The sequence below is a fragment of the Oncorhynchus nerka genome, linkage group LG18 (assembly GCF_034236695.1).
Source record: "Oncorhynchus nerka isolate Pitt River linkage group LG18, Oner_Uvic_2.0, whole genome shotgun sequence".
In the NCBI taxonomy this organism is placed as follows: Eukaryota; Metazoa; Chordata; class Actinopteri; order Salmoniformes; family Salmonidae; genus Oncorhynchus; species Oncorhynchus nerka.
Window position 1 is genome coordinate 34,716,570 of NC_088413.1, and position 20,207 is coordinate 34,736,776.

The following is a 20,207-nucleotide window of genomic DNA, read 5'->3' on the forward strand; positions in this document are numbered from 1 at the left end:
GCAGATGAGTGAGGACCCAACAGCGATTCAACAGAAACAGAGTCCTTTAATGTCCAAACAGGGAAAACATAATCCTCAATCTTTACAGGAGATGTCCAAACAGGGGAAAACATGAATCCTCTATCTTTGCAGGAGAGTCCTCCTTCTAGTAGTAGAGGAGAATTGCAGGGCTAGCGGCAACAGACTGCAGGTCCTCTGTAGGCGCAGGGCCGTAGTGGACAGAGACACCTGCTCACACGCAGCATCTGATGAAGAGGCAGATTACGACAGGACAGGTCAAGGGCAAAGCAAACAAGAATCCGACAATGACAGAAGCAGAAAACAGAGAGAGAAATAGAGACTTAATCAGAGGGCAAAAAAGGGGACAGGTGTGAGAGAGTAAACGAGGTTGTTAGGAGAATGAGGAACAGCTGGGAGCAGGAACGAACGAGAGAGAGAGAGAGTAACCTAATACGACCAGCAGGGGGAAACGAAGAGAAGGAAAGCACAGGGACAAGACATAACATGACAGTACCCCCCACTCACCGAGCGCCTCCTGGCGCACTCGAGGAGGAAACCTGGCGGCAACGGGGAAATCATCGATCAGCGAACGGTCCAGCACGTCCCGAGATGGAACCCAACCTTTCCTCAGGACCGTAACCTCCCAATCCACTAGGTACTGATGACCACGGCCCCGAGGACGCATGTCCATAATCTTCCGGACCCTGTAGATAGGTGCGCCCTCGACAAGGACGGGGGGAAACGAACGGGGCGCGAAGAAAAAGGCTTGACACAGGAGACATGGAAGACCGGGTGGACGGACGAAAGATGTCGCGGAAGAAAGTCGCACTGCGACAGGATTAACGACCTGAGAAAATAATGGAACGGACCAATGAACCGCGGGGTCAACTTGCAGAAGCTGTCATAAGGGAAGGTTACGAGTGGAGAGCCATACTCTCTGACCGCGACAATACCTAGGACTCTTAGTCCTACGCTTATTAGCGGCTCTCACAGTCTGCGCCCTATAACGGCAAAGTGCAGACCTGACCCTCTTCCAGGTGCGCTCACAACGTTGGACAAAAGCCTGAGCGGAGGGGACGCTGGACCCGGCAGCTGGGACGAGAACAGAGGAGGCTGGTACCGAGGCTACTCTGAAAAGGAGATAGCCCGGTCGCAGACGAAGGAAGCGAGTTGTGAGCGTATTCTGCCCAGGGAGCTGTTCTACCCAAGACGCAGGGTTTCAAAAGAAAGACTGCGTGAAGATGCGACAATCGTCTGATTGGCCCGTTCTGCTTGACCGTTAGACTGGGGTGAAAACCGGAAGAGAGACTGACGGAAGCCCCAATCAAACGGCAAAACTCCCTCCAAAATTGAGACGTGAATTGCGGACCCTGTCCGAAACGGGCGTCTGACGGAAGGCCATGAATTCTGAAAACATTCTCAATGATGATTTGTGCCGTCTCTTTAGTGCAGAAGGGAGCTGGAAGAGGGAATAAAATGAGCCGCCTTAGAGAACCTATCGACAACCGTTAGAATAACAGTCTTCCCCGCTGACGAAGGAAGACCGTAATAAAGTCTAAGGCGATGTGAGACCACGGTCGAGAGGGAATGGAAAGCGGTCTGAGACGGCCGGCAGGAGGAGAGTTACCGGACTTAGTCTGCGCGCAGTCCGAACAAGCAGCCACGAAACGACGTGTCACGCTCCTGAGTGGCCACCAGAAACGCTGGCGAATAGAAGCAAGCGTACCCCGAACGCCGGGATGGCGGCTAACTTGGCAGAGTGAGCCCACTGAAGAACGGCCAGACGGGTAGGAACGGGAACGAAAAAGAAGGTTCCTAGGACAAGCGCCTTTGGCGACGGAGTGTGAGTGAGTGCTTGCTTTACCTGCCTCTCAATTCCCAGACAGTCAACCGACAACACGCCCCTCAGGAGAATCCCCTCGGGGTCGGTGGAGGCTACTGAAGAACTGAAGAGACGGGACAAAGCATCAGGCTTGGTGTTCTTAGAGCCCGGACGATAAGAAATAACGAACTCGAAACGAGCGAAAAACAGCGCCCAACGAGCCTGACGCGCATTAAGTCGCTTGGCAGAACGGATGTACTCAAGGTTCTTATGGTCAGTCCAAACGACAAAAGGAACGGTCGCCCTCCAACCACTGTCGCCATTCGCCTAGGGCTAAGCGGATGGCGAGCAGTTCGCGGTTTCCCACATCATAGTTACGTTCCGACGGCGACAGGCGATGAGAAAATACGCGCAAGGATGGACCTTATCGTCAGAATGGGAGCGCTGGGACAGAATGGCTCCCACGCCCCACCTCTGACGCGTCAACCTCGACAATGAACTGTCTAGAGACGTCAGGTGTAACAAGGATAGGGAGCGGATGTAAAACGCTTCTTGAGGAGATCAAAAGCTCCCTGGGCGGAAACGGACCACTTAAAGCACGTCTTGACAGAAGTAAGGGCTGTGAGAGGAGCTGCCACCTGACCGAAATTACGAATGAAACGACGATAGAAATTAGCGAAACCGAGAAAGCGCTGCAGCTCGACACGTGACTTAGGGACGGGCCAATCACTGACGGCTTGGACCTTAGCGGAATCCATCTGAATGCCTTCAGCGGAAATAACAGAACGAGAAATGTGACGGAGGAGACATGAAAAGCGCACTTCTCAGCCTTCACATAAAGACAATTCTCTAAAAGGCGCTGGAGGACACGCGAACGTGCTGAACATGAATCTGGAGTGACGGTGAAAAAATCAGATATCGTCAGGTAAACGAAAACAAAGATGTTCAGCATGTCTCTCAGTACATCATTCACTAATGCCTGAAAGACAGCTGGAGCGTTAGCGAGACCGAACGGCAGAACCCGGTATTCAAAATGCCCTAACGGAGTGTTAAACGCCGTTTTTCCACTACGTCCCCTCTCCTGATGCGCACGAGATGGTAAGCGTTTAAGGTCCAACTTAGTGAAAACCTGGCTCCCTGCAGATCTCGAAGGCTGAAGACATAAGGGGAGCGGATAAATTGATTCTTAACCGTTATGTCATTCAGCCCTCGATAATCCACGAGGGGCGCAGGGTCCCGATCCTTTTCTTAACAAAAAACCCGCTCCGGTGGGGAGAGGAGGAAGGGACTACGGTACCGGCGCGAGAGCTACAGACAAATAATCTTCGAGAGCCTTACGTTCGGGAGCGACAGAGAGTATAGTCTACCCTCGGGGGGAGTGGTACCCGGAAGGAGATCTATACTACAATCATACGACCGGTGAGGAGGAAGGAGGTGGCCCTGGACCGACTGAAGACCGTGCACAGATCATGATATTCCTCCGGCACCCCTGTCAAATCACCAGGCTCCTCCTGTGAAGAGGGGGCAGAAGAAACAGGAGGGATAGCAGACATTAAACATTTCACATGACAAGAGAGACGTTCCAGGAGAGGATAGAATTACTTGACCAATTAATAGAAGGATTATGACACACTAGCCAGGATGGCCCAAAACAACAGGTGTAAAAGGTGAACGAAAAATCAAAAAAAGAAATGGTTTCGCTATGATTACCAGAGACAGTGAGGGTTAAAGGTAGCGTTTCACGCTGAATACTGGGAGAGGACTACCATCCAATGAACATGGCCGTGGGCTCCCTAACTGTCTGAGAGGAATGTCATGTTCCCGAGCCCAGGCTTCGTCCATAAAACAGCCCTCCGCCCCAGAGTCTATCAAGGCACTGCAGGAAGCTGCGAACCGGTCCAGCGTAGATGGACCGACAAGGTAGTACAGGATCTTGAAGGAGAGACCTGAGTAGTAAGCGCTCACCAGTAGCCCTCCGCTTACTGATGAGCTCTGGCTTTACTGACATGAAATGACAAAATGACCAGCGGAACCGCAATAGAGACAGAGGCGGTTGGTGATTCTCCGTTCCCTCTCCTTAGTCGAGATGCGAATACCCCCCAGCTGCATGGGCTCAGCACCTGAGCCACTGGAGGAAGATGGTAGTGATGCGGAGAGGGGAAACGGATAACGCGAGCTCTCTTCCACGAGCTCGGTGGCGAAGATCTACCCGTCGTTCTATACGAATAGCGAGTTCAATCAAAGAATCAAGCGCTGGAAGGAACCTCCCGGGAGAGAATCTCATCCTTTACCTCGCGTGGAGACCCTCCAGAAAACGAGCGAGCAACGCCGGCTCGTTCCAGTCACTGGAGGCAGCAAGAGTGCGAAACTCTATAGAGTAGTCCGTTATGGATCGATTCCCTTGACATAGGGAAGACAGGGCCCTGGAAGCTTCTTTCCCAAAACTGAACGATCAAAAACCTGTATCATCTCCTCCTTAAAAAGTTCTGATACTGGTTAGTACACTCCAGCCCTTGCCTCCCAGATTGCCGTGCCCCACCACGAGCCCGTCCAGTAAGGAGATATATGACGTAGGCGACACGAGCTGTACCCCCTGGAGTACGTGTTGGGCTGGAGAGAGAACACAATATCACACTGGGTGAGGAACGAGCGGCATTCAGTGGGCTCCCCAGAGTAACACGGTGGGTTATTAATTCTGGGCCCGGAGACTCGGAAGCCCTGGAAGTAGCCGGTGGATCGAGGCGGAGATTGTGAATATGTTTCGAGAGGTCGGAGACTTGGGCGGCCAGGGTCTCAACGGCATGTCGAGCAGCAGACCATTCCTGCTCGTGTCTGCCTAGCATCGCTCCCTGGATCTCGACGGCTGAGTAGAGAGGATCCGAAGTCGCTGGGTCCATTCTTGGTCGGATTCTTCTGTTATGCAGATGAGTGAGGACCCAACAGCGATTCAACAGAAACAGAGTCCTTTAATGTCCAAACAGGGAAAACATAATCCTCAATCTTTACAGGAGATGTCCAAACAGGGAAAACATGAATCCTCTATCTTTGCAGGAGAGTCCTCCTTCTAGTAGTAGAGGAGAATTGCAGGGCTAGCGGCAACAGACTGCAGGTCCCTCTGGGTAGGCGCGGGCCGTAGTGGACAGAGACACCTGCTCACACGCAGCATCTGATGAAGAGGCAGATTACGACAGGACAGGTCAAGGGCAAAGCAAACAAGAATCCGACAATGACAGAAGCAGAAAACAGAGAGAGAAATAGAGACTTAATCAGAGGGCAAAAAAGGGGACAGGTGTGAGAGAGTAAACGAGGTTGTTAGGAGAATGAGGAACAGCTGGGAGCAGGAACGGAACGAGAGAGAGAGAGAGTAACCTAATACGACCAGCAGGGGGAAACGAAGAGAAGGGAAAGCACAGGGACAAGACATAACATGACAAGACATCAATAGGGTGATAAACAAGGAGCTCGATCAGGATAATCCATGTTACCTTTGATGCCTTTTCACAGTGATTTAGATAATTGTTGAAAGAAAAGTGCAAGGTGCTTCTGTGACCTATTTCGGGTGTACCCCGCTGAATTGTCACTTACATTTGGAGTTTGGTTTGAATATTGAAGAATTTACAGTTTAAAATTCACTCCTGACAACATTAGGCTACACTGTGTAAAACAGCCAATTACACCCAGACACTATTTATGAGTCACCTGTTTATATACTTAATAGATATTTAAACGTATACATTTCTTACGAGAAGCAATGGGCTGTTTTATTACGCGTATTATCACTTGTGTGTGTAATACTTTAGGAACGCAAGACTAGCTGTCGCCATTGGCGTCGGCTAATGGTGTTCCTAATCAAATCCAAATTGTATAGCCTTTAGGCATTTAAAAAGCCCGCTAAAAAAGAGCCTCTGAGCTGAATGCTTGTAGGAAGTCCATCACATAATGCACTATTAGGCACTTTAAAGTGACAGTCTGGGATTGGTACATCCAATTTTAAAACAAACGTTGGGTGACCTTTTAGTTGTTTTTCTAATCACAGACTGTAGCTTTTAGTACATTCATGATGTTTTATAAACAGGTGGCACTTTTTAAAAAAACATTTTTCCATTTTTACCAGAAACAGTAGTATGGTGATGAGAAGTTTCCAGTTTGTGCCTTTTTCAATATTCATGCCAGCACTGACGTTCTTCGTACAAGTAGTCTAATTGGAATCTTTACTCTCGAAAATCACAGTCAGAATTAACAGGATGGCACACTCGTGGAGGAGAAAGTCATCTGTCAACGTGCTTGCAGCCGTTGACAATAAATCAGGACCACTGGAGCGCCGCTTCGGGGCTCCCAGCAATCAACAAGTCATTAATTGAACCTCATCCTTTTAATATTAAACAAAATGACCATGCCCTTTCCATGGCTCCATCTTTCAATTGCAAGAAATACCGCTGTGTGGGTCATTTTCCCCCTCTCTTTTCCGATCATTACTATTAATCTTACTGAGCGTGTATCTGGATTCGCTTTCACTGTATTTTGGTTCATTTGTCCTTATCTCATGGTTGAAATAGCCGTTGTCTAATGCCGCTGTCATCTTAAGTCTAGACGTAGAGGCACCGTCGGTTGTCGTTTGTTGGTTGGTTTATAAGCTGAATAGGAAACAACGGAGACTCCATGTTATCTCTTTTAACGCTGTATAAATTTTGACGCTGTAATACGAGACGATAAGTGAACGGCTCACTAATGGAAGTTAAACGGCTATAATAGCAACGAGTTATTTCATTATCTGAATGGACTCCTCTACTAACGTGATTGCATTCACAGTGAACATCCCCTTTGGAGGAGATCATCAGTATGTCTCTACCTTGGCCACAGAACCTAGTTAGCCACATAAGAGTTAAAGTGTCTTCCCTGGTTGGAGAAATGTCAGTGAACTTGACTAAAACCTCACCAAGTTGGGTCAAAACATTTCCATTTGATCAGTTGTCTCCAGGTTCATTAACACAAGAGACGAAGCCATTTCTTTCCACAAAATGGCTGCTTGCCAAAAGTTTCCAGGTGACCCACGCTGACGATCAGCACAAACACATATGTATTATAACTTTTTTTTATCTTCATTTCATTGCCTTTCACAGTGTGCGCCCACGTGCAAAAAGCATTCAGTTTTGCCTCATCCCAAATAATGTAATTCGACCTCCATGTTTCAAATTCAAATGAGCTCCTCCATCTCCTGGGTGTCATTGACTATTCATAGATTTTGACAAAGGTGGATCGTTTTATCTCGGAAACTTGGCTGCGTTGGTAATTCCGCTTTGGTTTCAAATCAGGTATTATGTGGCAAAACAAAGCTTTCCATAACAAACCGATTGATTTCCTGCAAGAGGGAGTTTGGGTGTCGAAGTCCCAAAGTGTTCATCAGCTTGAATTAAATGAATTAGCCAACATGCTGAGCTTATCTGAGTTCAACCGACTGTTATCTGGATCCAAGGTCACATACAGTGTTTGATCTGGCGCTGAGAACAAAAGGCCTTGTGGACCAACATGGCCTCTGTGACGTGGTCTCATTAGAATATGTTAAAAATATTGATATATAACCATTGTAGCCACTTATGCTTACATATTAGTTGTATGCCACCTAGCGGTGTGTTGTTTAATGTCATGTTTTGAACAAATACAAATAGATCAATCCTACATGAATGTACCCCATGTGATGATAATTTTCCACAACAGACACATGAGGATATTTCCACGATGGCAGCAGAGTGCATTAAATCTGTGGAAGGTGAAGCCCTCTACGATAGAGATAGAGAAGGCCAGGGTGACCATGGGAGGTTTGGCTGTATGAGGCAGGCAAACAGAGACGGAAAGAGGGCAATCCTATGTTTAAAATCCTATTGCTTCTGTGACAGCATTGAGGGCTATCGCCATTTCATTGCTAAAAACAGGTTCTTGTAACAAATGTGCTTCTATCTCCCCGTCATCTATCTCCAGGGGTGTCACCCCTGGAAACCCCTGGAAACTAACCAAGGGGCTAATAAGGTTGAACACCAATGGCTTAGGCATTTGTCAGTGTGATGTTTAATGTGTTTAAAGGAACTCATTGGGATGATTGATTTTGTATAGGATTTATACTTTCTGTTCAGTGCCTACAGTTTCACAGATGGATTGAAATCCATTTCTAATTCAATGCAATGTCATACCTATTCAGAGGAAAACATTATTTAACGTGTGATTAAACTATTGACATAAAAATAATAATAATAATACTCCAATTCAACAAAAGCTTAAGAGAGAAACAGAACATGTGTCTACTTCAATTCGTTTGGAAAGCCAGTATGAGGGTCAGCACTCAGGCTAAAATGAAGAGTGGCCAGTGTGTGGGAGAAATGTATCTCCACTTAATTTGTTTGTAGAGCACTGAGGAAGGTGTAAAAGCGGAAAAGTATGCTACTTTTTCGGTTGAGCTCTTTTTAGCACTTTGCACTTATTCTTATTCATGCGAGCATGGATGAAATTAAGAACATTTTTGCATCTCGCCCTTCTTGTTTTTTCCCCCCATTTTTGTTTCAGATCGAAATCCCATTAAATTGTACTTCAATTAGTTTAAATTTAAGCCATTGTTAGTTCAAGTTGAAGTTCCTTATCTAAACTTGCCTCACTCAGAGAACATGGTTTGTTCAGCTTGCATCTAGCCCAAAACACTGACGGACGATATCTGTTTTAAAGTTTATACAAAACAGACGAGTAACTCAAATATATTGTGTTCTTTGTTGTACATCACCTACCTATTTCTTCACATTATCAGCATTAGCTACATTTCTTGTGTTATATTCGCCTGCAATGAACAGAATGTAGGCTTGGGATGTAAGGATAGGATAAGGACACAATATAAGAAATTGTACCTAAAATAGTTTCTTATTGGATTGTATAGCAATCGTATCCTAAACATTGGAGCAACTGTTTTGCAAGCTATTCTAAAAGTTCCTTTACAGGGAAGGGTTACGTGAATATTGCAGACAAAATACACTCAGTATGTAAGCTGGTTTGGCCAGAAATACCAACTTTAACTCACGTTGATCGAATCGCAAAATATTAGCTAAGTACGTGCAGGCACAACAGGTTCAACTTTTACTATCCACTATACGCCTGTGGGCACAATTGAATATGTTAGCAAAAGGCTGAGTAACCATTTCATATGCAATATGTCATAGGAAGTATGTCATAGGCATTATGTCAGAGGGAGTAGGGTATCCTAAAATGGACACCGTACAGGTGTTTAACTCTGCGCAACTGACCTTGCCGTTTTCCCGCACCGTCTGATTAAAAGTAGAATGGATATATTGATCGCTGGTCCAGGTTAGGAGTGTACAGAAGTTATGATGGAAATGAAATGAAAATGTACTAGTTCCAGCTTGTGGGTTGGATAACTGTGATGTTTATGATTAAACAACTTATAGTAATGACTATATCCCTTGGCAGATGCAGATTGAAATTCCCCTTTAAAGCTGGAGTTGCAGATTTGGGTTCCAGAGACACTGACTGTGTAGATCGATAATGACCCTAATATGGATCTGCTGATGAGGAGATGATGCCTCTGCGATAATTAAGGAGATATTTCATTCCCATTTCATCAGCTCTGTAGGGGACTCTGGGTTCTAATGTGGGGCCTTATTGAGTGCTGATCTGAAGTCAGGGAATATACTGGAGAATCTGGTTTATAATGGGGCCAAGTTGAGTTCTGTCTGATCTGAAGTCAGTTAATAAAGTGGAGACTAGTTTCTAATGTTGTGCCACGTTGAGTTCTGATCTGAATCAGGGAGTATAGTAGGTCAGTTGGTGCCAGGTGTGATGCTATGGTTGAGTTCTGTGTTTTGGAGGAAAATGTGACTGCCCTATACTGCTTGTATCGTTGATTAAGGCACACTATAGCAAAACATTAAAGCAAAAAATGTAATTAAAAGCTGTGTTCTTATTCAAAGTTGAGGTAATACCTTCCCGTTTCACTCTGTTTCAAAACACTATATCCCTACTGAACATGAACCCCAAATCAGCAGTGTTTCGATAGGGACAGCTTGGTTTCAAGTAATATTCTGGCAATAAGGAATGAATCTCACATATGTTTCATTCTCTGTCAGGAATTGTCTATATCACATGTCTATATTCTGCATCTTAGAATTCAATCATTCATTACAGTTAGCTGTTGTTCTACTTTGACAGTAATCACACTATTATTTTGTCCTCTATATTTCCTACTCTGAGTAACCTCTCTCAAATGGCACTAGTCCCTACTTTATATAGTGTACTACTTTTGACCTTGGTCCATTGGGCTCTGGTCAAAAGTAATGCACTGTATAGAGATGAGATACCAAAATTGGGACACACCATTAGACTTTGCTCTTCCTTGGAGGAGTAGCACCATATACAGTTGGGCAAAAAATTATTTAGTCAGCCACCAATTGTGCAAGTTCTCCCACTTAAAAAGATGAGAGAGGCCTGTAATTTTCATCATAGGTACACTTCAACTATGACAGACAAAATGAGAGAAAAAAAATCCAGAAAATCACATTGTAGGATTCAGTCTTCAGCCTGGTGCAGGTCTACAATTTTTTTTTTTATGAATTTATTTGCAAATTATGGTGGAAAATAAGTATTTGGTCACCTACAAACAAGCAAGATTTCTGGCTCTCACAGACCTGTAATTTCTTCTTTAAGAGGCTCCTCTGTCCTCCATGGTGCTGATGGAAGGAGGTTTTCCCCAAAATCTTCCGACTTCTACCACTGATTTCTTCCTCTTCCACATTTCTTTAAGAGGCTCCTCTGTCCTCCACTGGGATTTTTTAGGCAACTACCTGTATTAATGGCACCTGTTTGAACTTGTTATCAGATACCTTTATATTATATTATATTTATTATATTATATTATATTTATATATTTACCCTGCCTCAGTAAGACACACACACCTCTCTTCTGCCATAACCGAAGTCTCTCCCCACCTGAGTCCCCATTTCTGGGTCCATTATGAGAGAGACAAATAAGAGTTGAAATGAGTGGTGTAGATAAACGGTGGAGAAGGGTCAAATGGTTCATCTTGATGTTGCTCCCCACGGGTCCATTATGAGAGAGACAAATAAGAGTTGAAATGAGTGGTGTAGATAAACGGTGGAGAAGGGTCAAATGGTTCATCTTGATGTTGCTTGGATGTTGGAACAAAGGGGGGAAACAGTCAAAGCCAATGTGTTGTAACACAGCTGATAATGCTGCCCTGTGATAGAAACATATGTACTGGTCCTCTAATCAGTGTACAAAACCAATGTGGCCTTGCACGAAACTGATCCATCAGTTGTGAAAAAGAGCTCCACCTTCTGGTGGTCTCCGAAAGAGGTGTCAGTTTACGTGTAAGAGGATGGAAATGACCAGCAGAGAACACGGATGGAATTCACACTTTATTACCACAGACCAAACAGACAGACAAGGCAAACAAGAAGGGGTAATGGTGAAAGTGATAGTGGTTGTCTTCAAGAGAAGACAAGACCATATATATTACACCTAATAGCAGTAGCAGTAGTAGTGCTATACAATGACAATGTAATAACAGAGCTAGCTATTAGTGCCATGCTAACAATAGTGGTGCATGTGCATAAGCAGTAATGGGTAATGGCTATGCCCTGTAGCAGGCTAAACATAGCTATCAACAGCCAGGCGGTAGGCTAAGTAGCAATGAACAATAGCACACTATGTACAGCAGAAGCTAGCATAGCACACAATACAAACAGGGCCAGCGAGAGGTATAGTGGGCAGTATGCCGTGAAGAGGGATAGCATCATTGTTAATCAGTTCATCCATCATGATGAATGATAGACAGCTGCTGAAGAATGGATGGAGCCAAATGACAACTGGACGAGTAGCACAGAGTGGACGAAGAGCAGGGGTATGATTGATTGACAGATGCGCCAGTTGGTGGCAGATGAGAGGTGGAGGCGGGCCCATAAGTCATGCCTAAGTTTGAGTCCGTCATTACAGTTTTATCGTTTTATTTATAAGATGTATTTGTCGGATATGAACGTGTGGAGTCGCTGTGCCAGAAAGAGTGGGCTGCTGTGGGAAGTTGAGAGCCACTCAAAATAGATAGGGACAAACCGCACTGGCAAACATATGCAATGTCAGAGAGAAAGCTTCTCACCACCGACAACACTTTTAAATCGTTTATTTCAAATATGTGTAATTATTTTTGCCTTTTATTTATTCAGGTGAATCGATTGAGATTAAAAATGTATTTTACAAGAGAGGCTTGTCTGTGTTTATATACAGTCCTCGATGGGAAAAGTATGACTGACAAATAGGCCTATGATTTCCCTGCAGGCCTAGTAAAGTAACATGAAGAATTTCCAATATTTGAAAAATATTGACTTTGTGAGTAACAGCTTTGTCCTTTCCAAACAGGAGTAGCTGCTACTTATCAGATTTGAGAGAAGCCTCTACAGCGGTGCTAACAGCACTTTGTTTCCAGTAAAAAAAAAAAGAACAAATGACGTTTAAAGGTGAGACTTGAGAGAAACCCATACCCTTCTCTCTCTTCCTGCTCATCTCGCTCTTCCCCTTGCCTTGTGTTTACACTCTAACCTCATTATTACGCAACTCTGAGGCAGCAGAGGAACACGACACGAAATAAACACACACACACGCAGTGGCGGATTTAGGTTCAGGCGACATGGGCAGCCGCCCAGGGCGGCATCTTGCCGGGGGCGGCACGGGGCACCCGCGCAAAACATTTTGGATTGGTGACATTTGCGCGATCGGTTTTCTATCGCTCGTTTGCACATCACGCCAATGAGATCATGTCACCGTATGGGACTGTGGGTCAATTAACCTTGCCGGAGTGGGCGCCCTGATTCTAGTTTGTGAGCTAGGCAGGCTACTGCCTGGGAATGTCTCCCACTCAGAAGTACGAGATGGGGAGGTGGGCGTGGGTAAATTGACCTCAGGTCTCCCCACTGGAAGCCTGAGGTAGGGGGAGCGGTGGAATCTATCAAATAGTGTACCTCTAACTTTATATAGTACTAATGCAATTAGTAAAATCAGACACACTACGAAATGCTACCAAGTAAACCACAATTCATTCACAATACTGTGAATATATAGTTTCATAGACATATTGTTGCATTTTTTTCTGGTTTGTGTGGAATCGTTAAGAATAATATAAAACCAATCTGCACACCACCAAGGTGAATTGGTTTAGTCTTGACTCTTGGTTGACAGTGTTGGGGGATGGGTAATGTATTGATGCTCGACCCTAATTTGTTTCTATTTATCTTTGTTAGTTTTTTTTGTTGATATTTATGAATCCTATTTTGTTTATATATTTTTTTAGATTTATATAGTTTTAAATGTTATGATTATTTATTTGTGTTGTTCCAAGTGTCTGAATATAAATTACAGTTAGTGCAGAATGGTGCTTATTTATTTGATTGGCGGGGAGTGGGGGGGGCTGAAGGGGGTTCAGCCAGGGAGTCATACAAGCTAGAACCGCCACTGCGCACACGCACACACACACACACACACACACACACACACACACACACACACACACACACACACACACACACACACACACACCCTGAAACACACACAAACACACTCCGACTTACACACCTCCCAGGAGATGGATAAGTGCTTATTGTTATGCACCAGAAAGAAATGACACACACACACACACACTCAGGCCCTTTCTGACCGCTGAGGGGACCGACATACTAATTGCTTTACTAAACTGATTAGAGCCTGTTTGATCCAATTGTTGTGGCAGGTCGGTCAACAAGACTGACTGTGAAATATACGGTTCATTTTGTACTGTAGGTGCACAGCGCAAATTCATTTAGCTCTTCTCCGCCCATTTACAGGCCACAGGAATCATCCTGATGATATCAGAAACCATTTAGAAATAGTTCAGTATTTGGTATTCAGGTGTGTGTATTTCATGAAACAAGTCATTGTATTTTACATTTGCGTGACTGTCCTTGTGTATCAGTGTTTTGTTACTAGTCATGTTTGGTGTTTATGTGGACTCCAGGAAGGACCCCTGCTGCTTCTGCAAAAGCTCATGGGGATCCAAATAAACACAATGCACCAGCTGAAGGTTATGAGTGATGGTGCAAGTGAAAAAAATAGAGTTTTTGTTCATTATGAAACCTTTTGAGGTGTCCTGTAGAGCGAAAGTCACATGAAATACACACTTCAGATAGCTAACTGTGTGTGTGTGTGTGTGTGTGTGTGTGTGTGTGTGTGTATGTGTGTGTGTGTGTGTGTGTGTGTGTGTGTGTGTGTGTTGTGTGTTTGTGTGTGTGTGTGTGTGTGTGTCAATTGTGTCCCCCCACAAGTTTAGTAAAACAAGACTGTGTGTGTTTCCCTCTTCCTAGCTTCTATGTCTGCCAATCTGTCCGTCCTGCCAGTTCCAGTGTGTTGCTGACAGGTCTTTGGCAATAGGAGGAACAGCAGTGCTGCTCTGGAATGCTGCTCAGATGTCCCTGGGCATAGAATCGCAAGGAAATAGATTATCCCCCTGATTCTGCAGACTGTGTTGTACAAATGGACACAGATCCGATAGCAATACATCTATATCTTGAAAGCGGAGGGAGACGTTCATTACAAGCCCAATTATTTCCAGCCAACATAGCAGTCTTCTCTGCAACCCCAGAGTGGGTGTTGCCTGTTTTGTACAGAGGAACCTACTAGTGCGTCTCCAGGTGTACAATTGGTTAGCTAGGCAGTTTGTTATGATTTTGCTGTTGTGTAAATGCTGTATCTGATTTCTTCTTGCCACAGTAGCTTTACACTGCAGCTAAGGTACGCTCATTACCAGTCATGATAATGAGAACGCCTTAGTCAAAATGATTTAGCCTCTCAGAGGTATTGTGAGCTCAGTTTGAGCATAAACACACTCACGTAAATAGCCAGTTGCCTCATTAGCTATACGATGACGCTGCAGTTATTTGCTTGATCACAAATAATTATAACACCTTCAAACGAGGGGACTAGATACATAAAGTGCTTTCATCTCTAAATGGTAAAACCGCTATGCATCAAAATACCTTCAAATAAAAGGTGACATTCTGTACCGTCGCCTAACACATTCTTTCCCAAATGCAAAATGCAGGAGAATAGAGCCAAATGTAAAATACCTAGGGTGATGACTGCATCTCTTCAACACATGATTGAATCCCCCAATGTATGCTACAATACTACACGACTGTAAATCCACAGCTGATATCTCCTCAGGTTCTGGTCCAATCTCCTTCTACGACTTTCAGTAGGTGGTGCATGGGTAAAATAACCAGGGAAGCTAAGCCATAAATAAACAGCCATAGTACAACCTATGTGCTGTGATAATTGTGTCGTTTGCTCTATAACCTGTTAGTTCCTATGCCGTGACACCTTCATATATAGGCCTAAAGGCCGAGATAATGAGAAGACACCATGGCGGAATAAATTCAACCACACATTCGTTTCATTACAAAACCAGAGAGCAACATCTGTCCGGTGAAGTCCACAAAACATATTGTATGTAACTGTTTGAACTACAGCATGGTCATGCAAGGTAATGTTTCCGACATTTTCATACTACTAAACAACTATTGATTTCCAACCAGGGTGTGACTCGGGTGGGATAATCTATGTTTTCTATTTCTTTGTTGTTTTTGCCTATTGTAGTTCCCAATCAGAGGCAGCTGTCTATCGTTGTCTCTGATTGGGGACCATATATAAGTTGTGATTTTCCGTTTGGGTTTTGTGGGGAGTTATTTTCTGTTGAGCTGTTTTGTTGCCTGACAGAACTGTGCGCTTTCATTTTTCCTACTTTGTTATTTTGTTGCGGTGTTCAGTTAATTAAATATCATGAACGCCTACCACGCTGCAGCTTGGTCCCCTTGTTCAGCCCACGGGAGTCGTTACAATTCCAGAACCATTTTAACTTCAACATTTCAACATCGTATGCTTAGTCTAATAAGGCGACAACTAAAAGATACCAAAAATGATTTAGTCCAATCAACGTAAGCTAAATATGATGTGGCTGTCAATGGTACTGATTTATCTCGCTCTGTGTGTGTGTGCGTGTGTGTGGGTGCGTAAGTAGAAAAAACATGTTGACTCACCCTACTTGTAGAGAAATGCCAATGCCATCCTCCTCTTTCATGTTGTCTAAACGGTCTATGACTCTATCATACAGTACAAGCTTCACGTTTTTGTTGTCCTAGGCTACCTGGCTAAAATTCTTGCTTGCTAGCCTAACTTTCTTTCATGGGCAACGTTGCGCCAGGCCAGCTAGTTAACATTAGCATACTACATCTAGCTACATGGACAACGACACAATGAGATGCAACAATTCAAGTTTTTTTCTGTCAATGTCATTTGGCTTCTGATGTGATTGGTCTTCAGTAAAGGTCGACTTAATAGAGGTCGATTTAATAGTAGAGGCCGATTTAATTATTTATTTGTAATAATGACAATTACAACAATACTGAATGAACACTTATTTTAACTTAATGTAATACATCAATAAAATCAATTTAGCCTCAAGTAAATAATGAAACATGTTCAATTTGGTTTAAATAATGCAAAAACAAAGTGTTGGATAAGAAAGTAAAAGTTCAATGTATTCCATGTAAAATGTGTGCCATGTAAGAAAGCTAACGTTTCAGTTCCTTGCTCAAGAACATGAGAACATATGAAAGCTGGTGGTGCCTTTTAACATGAGTCTTCAATATTCCCAGGTAAGAAGTTTTAGGTTGTAGTTATTATAGGAATTATAGGACTATTTCCCTCTATACCATTTGTATTTCATTAACCTTTGACCATTGGATGTTGTTATAGGCACTTTAGTATTGCCAGTGTAACAGTATAGCTTCCGTCCCTCTCCTCGCTCCTCCCTGGGCTCGAACCAGTAACATAACAACAATTAGCACACGCTAACTTGCTAGCCATTTCACTTCGGTTACACGAGCCTCATCTCGGGAGTTGATAGGCTTGAAGTCATAAACAGCGCAATGCTTGAACGAAGAGCTGCTGGCAAAACGCACTAAAGTGCTGTTTGAATGAATGTTTACACGCCTGCTTCTGCCTACCACCGCTCAGTCAGATACTTAGATACTTGTATGCTTGTATGCTCAGTCAGATTATATGCAACGCAGGACACGCTAGATAATATCTAGTAATATCATCAACCATGTGTAGATAACTAGTGATTATGATTGATTGTTTTTTATAAGATAAGTTTAATGCTAGCTAGCAACTTACCTTGGCTTACTGCATTCGCCTAACAGGCAGTCTCCTTGTGGAGTGCAACGAGAGAGAGGCAGGTCGTTATTGCGTTGGACTAGTTAATTGTAAGGTTGCAAGATTGGATCCCCCGAGCTGACAAGGTGAAAATCTGTCGTTCTGCCCCTGAACAAGGCAGTTAACCCACTGTTCCTAGAACGTCATTGAAAATAAGAAAGAATGTGTTCTTAACTGACTTGCCTAGTTAAATAAAGACTAAATAAAGGTGTAAAAAAAAGAAGAAAAAAAACAGCAAATCGGCGCCCAAAACCCCCGATTTCCGATTGTTATGAAACCTTGAAATCGGCCCTAATTAATCGGCCATACCGATTAATCGGTCGACCTCTAGTCTTAAGCCAAATCCCAAATGGCTTCACTTTACTTTTTGCTTCTTTCACAGTTGAGCTCGCTCAGTTTAGCTCAATGCTGATTGGCTATTTTATTATTATTTTATCAAGGGAGGCCATATGCTAGCTGGCTTCCCTTGCATTCATCGCTATGTGCGGCAATAATGTCATACTCATTTTGACCAGACAGCATCAGATAGGTACGCTACACATACTGAGACAAAGGGCCGCTGTTTCGTTTGCTCAGATGCTTTCTCTGGTGAAATACATTCAGCCTCTTGGTGAGATACATTCAGCCTCTTGGTGAGATACATTCAGCCTCTTGCAAATGAAGGAAATTTATGAAACACAAATGATTTATTTGGGGGAAGCCTGGCTTCCCTTGGTATCCATGAGTACACGCCACTGGCGTCTTTTCATTTGCAGCAGACAAACACCAACAGTCCAGAGATGATTTGACCCTGATGCTCCTGGGATATTTACAGCTCCTCCAGGAACGTTCCTCTTCTCTAACGCCAATGACACATCGCTAAACAAGTTCTGTCCTGGTCTTCCCTACAATCCAATATTATGTTACGTTATTGGCATTTTCTTCTGAAATATTGTTGTTGTTTGCCGCAGCCTGGGAGGGAGAAAACTAAGCGTTGTTTTGTTAAATTGACAGAAATACAAAGTGGCTTCCACAGCAGGGAGTTGACTGTCACAACACCTTGATGCTGGCAGCACAAGCATAGAGGTCACACACATGTAGTCACGCACACACACGTACACACACACACACACATTAGTACAGAGCATCACACACATGCACACACAGGCACACACACATTAATACAGAGCCCCATACAGAGACGGCAGCCCTGAAAGTGCAGCACCTCAACAATTATGAAGCGTTGCTACACAGAGACAAAACCCAGAGATCGTATTTACTCTCATGGGGTGAAGAGCTTGTATCGTGTTGTTGTCCTCTAATAGCCTTTACCTGAACACATGCAGTCCTGTGGGATAGTGTGTTTATTTATGAATACGTTTGAGGCATGCTATGCCATGATTAGGGTTTTTTCTGTTCAAATAGTTGAAATCATATTGGAATGGTTATTTTATGGCAATGTGGGTGCCATCCATTGCTCCGTTCATATTTGGGAACCCATTGATGGCATCATGGCAAAGAAACCCCTCTTTTAAATTCAACCTGGTGTGCCATGGTGTATGGAAATTGTATGTTTTACTGTATGTTATGCTGATGATTGCATCCAAAACAATGGCTCATCGAGGGCTGTGAGATGCCGATCTGGCATGCTCCTGTTGAAAAGTGCCAGTTGCCAAAAAACCAGAGGATAGATAGCACTTGTATCACGTTTTAGGGACAACCCAGATGCAGATGGTGTCGAAGTAACAAAAGTTTATCAATAGAACAGGGGGCAGGCAAAATGATAGATCAAGGGCAGGCAGAGGTCAGTAATCCTGATCCAAAAGGTACAGAACGGCAGGCAGTCTCAGGGTCAGGGCAGGCAAAGGTCAATATTCCAGTGTGGTGGGACAAGGTACAGGACGGCAGGCAGGCTCAGGGTCAGGGCAGGCAGAATGGTCAAAACCAGGAAACCTAGAAAACAAGAGCAATAGAAAAGACAGGAGCAAGGGGAAAAACGCTGGTAGGCTTGACGAACAAAACAAACAGACAAACAGAGAACGCAGTTATAAATACACAGGGGATAATGAGGGGGCGATAGGAGACACCTGGTGGGGGGTGGAGCCCCCAGGGGTGCCACCTGGCATCCTACCTGGGTGCATACCTGATTGACTGGGGTGCCGGTGGTAGAAATCAGTGATGAGGCCTGGGTCCAGGATGTCCCTAGCGGGGACCAAGCACCAGTCCTCCGGGCCATAAACCTTCCAGTCAACAAGGTACTGGAATCCCCTGCGCTGGGGTCAAACCATTAGGAAACGCCTCACTGTGTACGCTGGTTGGCCATCGATGAGATTGGGGGAGAGGGGTGTGAGACATGGAAATTGGAGACAAAGGGCTGAGAGACATGGGTTGGATTTTATACATGAAAAGTTGGATGTATACGGAGGATACGGGCAACAGAAGACAAACAGCAGAGGGGCTAATGACCTTGGAGATGGGGAAAGGGCCGATAAACCGGGGGGAAAGTTTGCAGGACTCCACCCGGAGGGGCAGATCCCGGGTGGACAGCCATACCTTCTGCTTGAGATGATACCAGGGAGCTGGGGTCCGGTGGCGGTCCACTTGTCGCCGATATGTAGGGGTGGTCTTGAGAAGGGCCAACCGGGCTCTCTTCTAGGTACGACGTCAGCGGCGCACAAACATCTGGGTCGGAGGTATGCCGAACTCTTCCTCTGGCCGACGACCCAATGAGCGTGCAGAACGCGTTCCAGAACTGAGACAAGAACTGAGGATCCCGGTCGGAGACCATGTCCACCGGGAGTCCATGGTTCCGGAAGACATGCTGCACCATGAGCTGGGCTGTCTCTTTGGGGTAGCTTAGAGAGAGGAATGAAGTGGGCAGCTTTGGAAAATCAGTCCACTACTGTCAGGATGGCGGTGTTGCCATCAGACGGGGGAAGACCAGTGACAAAATCCAGGGATATGTGAGATCAGGGACGATGAGGGACAGGCAGTAGTTAAAAAAGACCAGCCGGAGCTTGCCAAGGAGTCTTGTTCTGTGCACAGCCTGTGCAGGAAAAGTCCGGGACCATGGTAGGCCACTAAAAGCGTTGTCGC